Genomic DNA, 11,238 nt, shown 5'->3' on the forward strand with positions numbered 1-11,238 from the left:
TAAAGTGCCCGTCTGAAGAGGCCAGATGCGCTGGTCTCCTAGGGCCACCATGACAAAATGCCACAAACCAAGAGGCTTAAAACAACAGAAACTTATTCTCCCATGGTTCTGGAGGCCAGAAGTCCATACTCTCTCTGAAGGCTCTAGGAAATGATGCTTCCTTGCTTCTTCCAGCTTCTGGCAATTCCTGGCCGTCCTTGGTGTTCCTTGACTTGCGGCAGCAAAACTCCAGTCCCCGCTTCTGCTGTCACGTGGCCTTCTCCCCTGTGGGTCTCTTCTCCTCTGTTTATAAGGGCACAGTCATGTTGGATTGACCCACCATACTCCATCATGACCTCATGTTAACTAAGAACCTCTGTAACAAGCCTTTTTCTAAGTAAGTTCATAGTCTGAGGTTCTGGGGATTAGGAATTCAGTATATCTTTTGGGGGGACACAGTGCAGCCCATAAGACTAGCTTATGCCCTGACTACAAACAGCCTGGAAATACCAGTTGCTTAAAGCAACCGAGGTGCAGATCTTGCTTGTGCATCACGTCGATCAAGGTTTATCTGGTGACCCTGCTCCACGTCCTCTTCCCTGAAATGTGAGCTGATGGGGCAGCCACTTTTGGAGCATTGCATGTCACCTTGGCAGAAGGGGCAGGCAGCTCTTGAAGGTCTTGCTCCAGCCCGGAATGGACATCATGTCCATTCAAACTCAGTGTCCAGAAGTAGTCACATAGCTGCACCCAACCACAGGGAGCCAGGAAGTGCCACCGACCAACCACATGTCCAGGAGAAGAACTGGATGATTTGGCAAGTAGCTCCAAGGACTACCACTCTCAAGGATGATATTGAAGACAGGTTCTGCAAACCTGCCTCCCCTACCGCAGGCTGGGTGCACAGGGTGGCTGGGCACTGGGCAGGGGCAGATGGGGGTGGGTGGGAGGGAAGAGGTGGGACCAGGGTAAAGGTGCTCAGCCCAAAGTAAGGGAGAGTCCACAGAACCAACGAGTCAGGGCCCAACCCAGTGGCTAACAAGGAATTCTGCCACTCCAACAGGACAGGGGTTATGTAGCTAGAGCATTCCTGCAATTCCTGCCCCAAATAATTATCACCTGGTAGGCCCTCTGCCGCTAGGATCATCTAAGATGCTTGGTGTAGTGCTTGGTGTATTTATATCTATAATCTCATTTAATAAAATTGGTATTAGGATCTGCAGGGAGCTGAAGAGTAGCCCCCCAAAAGGTGAGCCCAGATCCTGACCCCTGGAATCTATGAAGGTGACTTTAATTGGAAAAGGGACTTTGCAGATGAAGCTATCATTCTGGATTATCCAGGTGGGCCCTAAACCCCAAGTGTGCTTATAAGAGGATGAAGAGAGAAGACAGAGGAGAAGTCCATGTGAAGATGGAGGCAGAGATCGAGTGACACAGCTACAGGCCAAGGAAGGCCTGGAGGCACCAGAAGCTGGAAGAGGCCAAGAAGGATCTGACCCCGGAGCCTGAAGAGGGGGTGTGGCCCTGGTGACATCTTGAACTGGGATTTCTGGCCTCCAGAGCTGTGAGGGTGTAGATCTCTGTTGTCTTAAGCCACCAGTTTGTGGTAATTAGCTACGGCAGCCCTGGAAAATGAAGACAGTATCCCTAGTAAACAGAGGAGAAACCTGTCAAAGTCCTATGGACGAATGTAGGAGGCAGGGCTGGCAGCTTGATCCCGGTGGTCCTGAAACCGACTCTGCAGCCTCAAAAGTGGTGGAAGGAAGCGGCTGGGAGCTTGGCTGGTCTACTCTTACCCCAGCTCAGCCACTCACGAGCTCTGTGATTTGGGACAAGTTTGCTTTCTCTCTCACCCCTCAGTTTCTTCATCTGTAAAACGGGTTTGCTAATAATAGCCATTTCCTCCTAGAGTTGTTTTGGGAGTTAAAGGAGGGGCGGTATGAAAAGTATTCAGAACAGTATCTTGACAGGGCACTAGACAAGTGTTAGTTATATATACACCTCTGCGGCCTGGTAAGTGGCCCCAGTTCTCTTAATCACAGTCTCTGCCCTCCTCCCCTGCCCCTAGGCCAGGCTCCTGACTTCAGCACTGTTGGCATTTGGAATGGATAATTCTTTGTTGTGGTGGGTTGCTCTGGGCGATGCAGAATGTGCAGCATCCTACACCTCCACCTCACTCCCCCAGTTGTGAAAAACAAAAGTGTCTCCATACATTATCAAATAGGCTCCTGGGAGGCAAAAGTCACTCCTGGTGGCGAACCACACCCTTACACCTGGAGAGGGACAGGCCTTTAGGATTCGGCCTCTTTACGGAGCAAACTGGCTTGCAGCGAGGCCTTGGACCCGTGCCCGTTCTTAGGTCTGAAGTTGCGGCACTGTTGGCCAGATGACCATCCACCAAGGGTGTGGAGGGGACGAGAGGCAGCACATCGCGAGAACGGGCATTGGTGCTGGAAAGACCCACGTGGGAGCCCCGGTGCCATCATTTAAGTTTTCTGAGCCTCCATTTCCCTATCTGTAGAATGGGAGTAATATCAGCCACATCTAGTTGTTCTGGGTGGTAAGTAAAATGTTAGATGTGACGAGGTCAGCAGATTCTGGGCACAGAGTCAGCATGCAGTCAACAGGAATCATTATTTTCACTCTTATTGTGACCCCAGTGTGGTGAGTTGATCCAAAAGGGATATAAGAGGAAAGTGTTTGCTCCTAAGTGCTGCAAAGGCTGCAAATCAAATCAGGGCCTGTTTGATGGCCGCCATCAGTAAAACACATCCCACGGCAGGGTGGGAGCCCAGGTGTCTGATGTCATTTAAAGGAACCTCTTTGCCAGGGCAGAAGGAAGCACTGATGTGACAAGGTTTCCCAAAAGCGGTTCTCCCACGGCCAGACGCGATGATACTTCTGGCAGATGTACTGGAATTGGAAAGAGAGAGACCGTGCTCGCTTGCAGATTGTCACTTCATTTTATTCACCTGTGGCTGTCATCCAAAGGGCTGGGGCGAGAGGCCCTCCCCAGAGGTGGCTCCCAAGATCTGCCCCCTCCTCCTTTGCCTCCTCTTTTGCTTCTATTCCCTCAGCAGCCACAGGCTTAAGGAAGGTGTAGACGAAAGAGCAAATGCTGCAGAGTCAGGAGATCTGGGTTTGGGTCCTGGTTCTGCAGCTGGCTACCCTGTGTGACCTTGGATAAGTCCCCACCCCTTCTGAGGTTCTCTTTCCTCAACTGTTGCAAGTAAACACAGAGAGCTTGTGCATGGGGACCAGCTGAATTGTGTTCTCATCTGCCTGGTGCTTCTAATCTTGCTTTACCAAAGGCCACCTTCCCATCGCCCCCACCCCCAACTTCCCTCCACCCCTATCCACAGGGTGGGTTGCATGCTGTGGTCTCCTCGGTAAGGCTCCAGGTTTGCAGCTTCATCCTGGGTGGGAGAAAGGGCCTTAGGTCTATATAATGGCCAATGAGTAGCCACTGATCTTGAGGGCATTTATGTCCTTAAAGAGCTAAGTGGCTGGGCAGCAATCTTGCAAAGAAGAAGGTGCCCACACACCTTTATAAAGACAACACTAACAGAGACAACAGGTGCTCTGACAATTTACTGAGCACTTCTTCTTGGGATCTCAAGCATTGGCTTATCAAATCTTCAGGATAACAATCTGAAGGAGGTCCCTTGATTATTCCCATTTTTCTTAAGAAATAGAGGTTTAGAGAAGTAAGATAATTTGACCAAGGCCAAAGAGCTCATTAGGCCCTCCCTGTATGGTTGTTCAAGTTGAGCACTGCAGTAGGGAGCCACGTCATTTACACTGCAGACAAATACTAACTTGTGTGACCGCAGGCAGTGGGCACAGAGATTTCAGGCCTCACAGCCATGTCCTAGAGTGTCCATTCCTTCTTAACCACCCCCCAGACACCTGTGACCATGCGTACATTTGGAAACACAGGAAATTACACCCTCACTGGTGCACACAGAGTGTGGGTGCACCTGGTCCTAACCAGGCCCCAGGCACCCTCTGAGGTTGCTTCTCTTAATACCCCGACTCTCAGAGGCCTGATTCCCCACTATCCCACCCCAGACTCTGAATCTGATATGATTGCCTTGTTGTGGGGTTGGCACAAGTGGTCACTGACGTTGATGTCTTCCTCTAGGCTTCCCAAAGGAGCAGAGCCTAAGAAGAGACCTATGTGTGAGCACTTTACTGAGTAGTATGATCCTAGAGAGGAAAGTGAGGGATGGGGAAAGTTTTAGTTTCCTGTGGCTGCTGAAACAAATGGCCACAACCTCAGTGGCTTAAAACCACACACATTTATTATCTTACAGCTCTGGAGGCCAGAAGCTCAAAACCAGTTTCACTGGATCAAAATCAGGGTGTCAACAGGAACTATCTCCTTCCAAGGCTCTATATTTCCTTGCCTTTTTCAGCTTCTAGAGCTGATTCCCTGCATTCCTTGGCTCATGGTCCCTTCCTCCATCTTCACAGTCAGGCGCCCAGTATCTCGCTTCAGTCGTCACTTAGCCTTCATCTTTTAAGGAGGGAGAAAAGCCAAGACAAGGATGCATTATTGAGTTGGCCACACTTCCGGAGACTGGTTGCTTGACCCCATGGGGCCATCTGAGTGGTTTTATGAAATGTGCATCTCAGGAATGCCTGGGAGGGAGGGGGAGATGAGAAAGGAGGAAGTAGTATTTTCTATGGCTCCCACCCCTCTATTTGTCGAAGAGAGCATCCGTACTCCCACAGCTCTGGGTTGCACCCTAAGTGTTTTTGCACCTGGGGAGGGAGATGAAATGTGTGGGGCATGGGCCAAGTTGCAGGTGAAGCTGGCCAGGGTCTGAGCTAAACTGTACCCCAGAGCAGAAGCTGGCATGAGGGATAGATATGTAAGGTCCAGATGGTCTGAAACAGGTGCAGAAGAGGTGTCCAGTACAGGTACGTGTGCTCTGCGCACGGGCTTAAAGACAAGTCTGTTCATGAGAATTTAAATGGGAAGCTACCAACACAACCTCAAAACCAGCTCTCCCCTCCTTTCCCCTGCACCCTCCTTTACACATTCAGGGTTCCCTAACAGGGCCATCTGTTGTCAGTCATCAAACAAAACGAGAAGAGAAGCATCCTCTTTTCCCACTTTCCCTGCCATATAAAGTTGTTCTGTTTGTGACTTAAGTTGCTTTACCTCACCCCCATTATTTGTAACTCAAGAAGAGGGTGATTTTTTTGGTTTGTTTGTTTTTTGTTTTAATTTGCATCAAAGTTTTCCCTTGGGCAGGCCACAGCCCTACAGCAGTTGAGAGGCAGAACTCAGCCCTAAACCTAGCTCTGTTTATTGCAAGACCCAAGGCAAACATTTACTCTCCCCTTTAATGAGCAAAGAGCTGCAGATAGCAGGAGCCTATTCCCCTCCTTCTTTGATCAGGATTCCAGGCACCCAAAAAGTTAATAGCTGTGTCTCAGAGGAAAGCAGCTATAGGAAGAGAGTGCGGACGTTTGGAGGGGAGTGAGCTCCCCATCAAGAACAATACCATCAAGCCAGCATTAGGAGCAGCGGCCGGGAGTTCACCGGCGAGTTTTGGGTGCCTGGGTTCCAGTGACCGGGGAAGGTTTGTGGAGTCCAGAAAGGAGTCATGCCCCTGTGAATGCATTTTAAGGAGAGATGAGTGCTCCCAGCCTCAGGGGTTGGAAGCTCAGGACACCTGCCTCTGATGCACTTCCTCTCTGACCCTGCAGGATCAGGGGGAAGGCTCAGCCCTAAAGAGATCAGTGAACCAGGTCTCACCTGGCTGTCCCCACTTCCCTCCCGCACCCGCAGCTTGAAGCCACGGGATACAGACACCTGCACTGGGTACTTCATTCCCAACCTGCTCCTGTCCCTGCAGAAGCTCTGGCCTCCTCTGTTCTGGACTCCACCTTATCTCGAAGACCACTGTCCTCCTGCACCCCTGGGAGTGGAGTGGGCTCCTGCTCCTCCCAATTATCAGAAGCCCCCTCCCGTGCCTATTTGCTGGCGTGTCTGCCCTGGTGCCCCTCACACCTTCATCCATCTCACTCCACTGTGGGATTTTCTTTGTCCCAGATTCAGACCTTCAGCAAGGACCTTCAGCAAGTTCTATACATAGAAGATTCAGATTCCTCCAGGACAGGAGGGGCTCTCACCCTACCAGTCCCAGGCCTGACCCTTGACTGAGATCTTGACCTTGACTGCAACCTTGACTTTGATCCTTGTCTCTGTCTCAGTCCTCTCTTGGACTTAGCCCAACGCTCACCCAGGCTAAACCCCCAGCTCTGCCCCAGATGTGCTTTCACCCCAGACCAAGTACTCACTCCTATCCCAGGCTGAGCCCTAAACATGATCCCAGATGATTCCCCAATGTTATCCAGCTTGCAGATGTAAATTCTGGGTTCAAAGAAGAAAACTGACAGGGGAAGGGCATGGCCTAGTTCACCCCTCTCTTGTCCCCCCACTTATGGAGTTCAGCTCCCACATCACATGCCTGGGCAGGCCAGCTTATCGGGACGTCATGGTCTCAGTGGTGAGACCACCTTGCTGGGGTCTGAGTTCCTCACCTACCACCTGAGTCACCTTAGGCCAAGTTCTAAAGGGCAATTTTCAGGGCCCCAGTTTCCTTTTCTCCCCATGAAGGGATATTTTGAGAACTCTGCAGCCTAGTGCCTGGGAGTCCTTTGTAATTTGGGGAGTAACGTAGGGTTTGGGATTTTCTTTGTCCCAGATTCAGAGGTTCTTAGGGATGGATCTTCAGGCCTTCCCTTGCCCCGCCAGAAAGGGCAATCCTTTTCCCAGCACTGCCGGGATGCTGGATCCTACACAGGCCCCCAGCCGGTAGCTGTGCGTTTGAACAAGGCTCCGACAGCCGGGGCCCAGCTGTCATCAGCCAACCTAGTTTCATTTCTCTTCCCTTGGAAGAAAACGCTCTCCCGGTTCCCTCTGTGTAGTCTGACAAATGTGTTTCTTTATTAGGGTGAACCCAGCCCAGGGAGACAGCAGAGTGGGTCACATGCTGGCAAGGTTGCCATGGAAATTATTCACTTTTATTGAATTATTCATTTGCAGAGTCCACCTCAAATGTCCCTCCAGGCTCACAGCTGAGACAGACAGACACTTGTACAGACAGGTGTGTGGCCAATGGCTCCCTCCACACTTGGGCAGCTCTGCCCTGAAAGCCATCGAATGGCAGGGGCAAGGCAGAGAACTTTGGGTCAGAAACTCTGCATTCCCTCCCTTTCCCCATGACAGGGGACAGCAATTGTGTAGTGATTAAGGGTGCAGACCCTGGCTCCTGACTGCCAGAGTTCAAGCTTTCTCTCTCTATCTTCCCCCTGTTTGCTCATCTGAAAATGGGTATATAAAGATACCCACCTTATAGTGTTGCATTGCATGTTGTCATTAAAATATATATAAAAACCAAAGAACAATCTGAGCTTCTATTAGCTTCTTATAAATTTTGTGATTATGGGCCTCAGCCTTCCCTTTTGTAAAATGAAGAAGCCACACCAAATAATCTCTAAGGAAGTTTCTAGCTCTTGGAGTCCCTGCAATTGGCAATGGAGCCAAATGGCATTTTCTTGCCTGAACTGGTGAGTTGCTCAGGGACACAGATCCATTTCTCTCAAAAGACCTTGCCTTCCACCAAGCTGTGGCCATAGCTGAGAGTAGTGTCGTGAGCATGAGTTAAAGACCCAGACAGGCCAGGTTCTAATTTCAAAGTCAAGGGCTCAGGTGGTTTGTCCCCAGAGGTCACTGCACCCTCCATGGCCTGGCAGGTCAGGTAATTTTGTCTAATCCCCATCATCACCCACCACCTGCAGGGATCATTTGCACACACAGGTAGTGCCTTGAAGCTACTGATTTTTAGCAGAATGAGGAAAAACTCAACAATGTGATTTTTTTTTTTTTTTTTTTTTTTTGGCATTGTGATCTTAAAGAGGCCACCTCAGCAAGTGTGTCAAGATGTGAATAGAGGGGTGTTACCACAGCAATACTGGAGACACCTAAGTGCCCAATAATTGGGAAGCAGCTATGTAAAGGATAGCACTGCATAATCTCTTTCCAATAATTTGCCATCTAGATGTTAAGAAGAGTGAGCTAGACCTGTACAACTGATAAAGATGTGGAAGACATAGGACCATAAGATACAAAATAGCAAGGGCAGTATAATTCCATTTATATAAAACCTATAAACATATATATATGTATCAGATGTCCAGGGCCAGCTTACAGCTTAAGATCTAGAGAAGGTTGATTTGAACCCCAGATCTGCAAACTGGGGAACCCCTAATCCCAATATGCCTATGAATTCCCAAAGGGCTTTTGTTCTCCTGGTTACATCTGGATTCCCCACCATCCCTCCTCCCCCTCTGTCTCCCACACCCCTTCCTTCCACTACCCCTCCATCCTTCTGCCCAGTGGGCTCAAGGCTGGGAGGGTTTTACATCCTGTGCTTTAAGCCTGTTTCAGTTCTACACCATGGCAACCCAGATAGGGATTCAGCCTTTCCCTTAATGTCTGTCCCCAGAGCACACCCACTAGGACTGAATGTGCAGTAAGCATTATTGAGGGTTTGCAGAGTGGCAGGGCGTTTCATAGGAACAGCACAAGCAACTTGAAATGAAGGAATCAGGTGTCCCTGTTTTCCAAAAGTACATTGACGACTGCCATACCCAGGGCTCAGCCTCCTGCCAAGGCATGCTTCGCTCCTTTATTTTGCTTTCTATTTTCAGCTGTATTGTTCTCCCTCTATCTCTTGGTTAGCCTGAATGCTCCAAATTCTTCTCACTTTATCAAGCAGAGCAGTGCAGTCCTCTTCAGCCCCTACCCCTAAAATCAGACCCAGACGACCCTCACATGTATCCAGTTCCACTGAGGAGCTCAGGATCAGCTCACAAAGGGCCTTTCACTAAACAGAACCCACCCTCCTTAGAAACTAGTTGGGTTTGTAAAGAGCAGTGCACACACACACACACACACACATATGCATAGAGAAAACTCAATCTGGAATTCCATTCACCAAAATGTTAACAGTGGTTATTTCTGGATAATGCTATTGTGGGTAATTTTGTTTTGCCTTTTATTCTTTACTTATTTTTGTATGATTTGAATTTTCTAAAATGGTCACAGATTAGGTTCATAGTCTGAGCAGGGAGTAAGGGAAGCTGGTTTCATTATGGGGAACAAAATATCCTCTGTGATCTGGCTGGCCGGATTTGAGGGCTTACCGCTGCCCCTTTCCCCTCCTGCTCCATTCACACCCTTCTTGTTGAACACTACCTGCCCCCCACCCCCACCCATACCAAAGCCCTGGGCATCATCCAGTGATTACCCAGACCAAACTCCCAACCCCGATGTGACTCTTCTCAGCACCCTCCCACCTGTCTACACATTGCCCCCAACCAAACCTGCAGCTCTGTGGAGGTGGGAAGGCAGACAACCCCAGAGCTGCCAGGAGTCCAGCCAAAGCTGACTTTGGCAGCCCATCTGCTCACAAGCTACTAGTAGTGCAATCCTAACACCAGCCCAGATGAGCCAGTGGGGCCTGGGGCCATTCTGAGAGCACCTCTTCCCCTGTTTTTGCAGAAATTATTGAGCTGAGAAAAGTCTGCTTTTCCCAGGAGCCAGGCTTGGCATTGCTTATCATTTTGAGAGCAGAGCCCCAGCCTCTGGAGAAGGGGTGCAGATCTGGAGGGACACTCAAGCCAGAAAGGAGGAGGAACATTCGGGGAGGTCTGAGAGCACTCCAAGTTGCCAACGTGAGACCTGAGACTTACTCCTGGTAAGCTGCTCTTTCCAGCATCCTTTAGCGAAGTGTGATAATTGCTCCCTAGCTGAAGTGCCCGGAGATTGGTAGAGTTGCTTTTGTTGCCAAGAACTCATAAAAGAGAAAGTCAACCTGTAAGAAGGGAGGATGTAGGTTCAATTATTAGATTGAGGCTTGAGATTTAGGAGAGGGCTTCTACCCAAAGATCTGTCTGATGCTAACATGAACCACGTAATAGTCATAAGATTTTACATCCATCCTCCATGGTGCCTGGCCCTGAGCCTTCCACAGTGGACACTCAATACCCTTTTCATCAAATCAAGCCTTTGTAGAATGACCCTTCCTTCTTTACAAAGTCACCATTTATATTGAGCCTTCTATGTAGCAGGTATGATGTCTTGTGCTTTACTTATGCTACAGTCCAGCAAACCATCACACTGGTTCTGCAAGACAAGTGCTCTTACCTGTTTTTAATAGATGAGGAAACTGCATCCCACAGAGATGAACATAAGTCACTAGCCCAAGTTCCCTACGTATTAGTCATCTATGTTGGCAATAAGGCTGTGTAACAAATAATCCCCAAACTCAGTGGATGACAACAAATATTTACTCCTCATGGACAGCTGTGGCTCTGGTGGGCTTGACTCCAGGCTGAGGGGTGGGTCTGTCTCAGGAGTCTCCTCATTCTCCTGGGACTACTGGTCACCCAGAATGCATTCCCTTCACAGCAGATGGTGGAAGAGCAAGAGTCCAAGCTAAGACATGAAAGTAAACAACAGTCTCTTGGCCAAACTAAGTCTTATAGCCAAGCCTCGCATCAATGAAAAAGGAAAATATATTTCACCTGTTCTGCTGGGAAGTACTGCAAGGTTGCCTGGGAAAATGTGTGAATGTATAATTTCAATGCCAGGAGTAAAGGAATGGGAATCATGATATAATTCACATACATGCTTAAGAGATAAAGCCAGGATCAAACCCAGGTCCTTCTAAAACCCCCAGTCACCCACTTCCCTTCCTTTGACCTTGAGACTGAGCTTGAGGCTCACGGATGTTGGTGGCATGAATGCAGAAGCCTGAAAGATTTGGCAGATCTCAGGAGAAAAGTGGACCCAGGGTGCTTGGTGCATCTTGCTGTGAAATCAGTTGTCCTGTGGACCTCCTACCTGAAGGGGCAGCCGGGGAGTGGGAAACCACTCCTCTTGGGCAGAGTTGGGGTCAGCAGCCATACTTGCTCTCTGCCCACCAGGGGCCACTGAAACTGCTCACTCACCCCCACTTCTGGGTACAAGTGAACCCCAACAGCTAGAACATGAGTGGGGCACAACACTACTGTGCCAGTTTGAATGTATTATGTCCCCCAGAAAAAGCCATATTCTTTGATGCAATCTTGTGGGGCAGACAGAATAGTGGGGATTAAGTTGGAACGTTTGAATTAGGTTGTTTGCATCAAGATGCGCCTCACCCAACTGTAGATGATAACTGATGGGGTATATCC

Source organism: Choloepus didactylus, chromosome 18 (genome assembly GCF_015220235.1).
Source record: "Choloepus didactylus isolate mChoDid1 chromosome 18, mChoDid1.pri, whole genome shotgun sequence".
NCBI classification, from domain to species: Eukaryota; Metazoa; Chordata; class Mammalia; order Pilosa; family Megalonychidae; genus Choloepus; species Choloepus didactylus.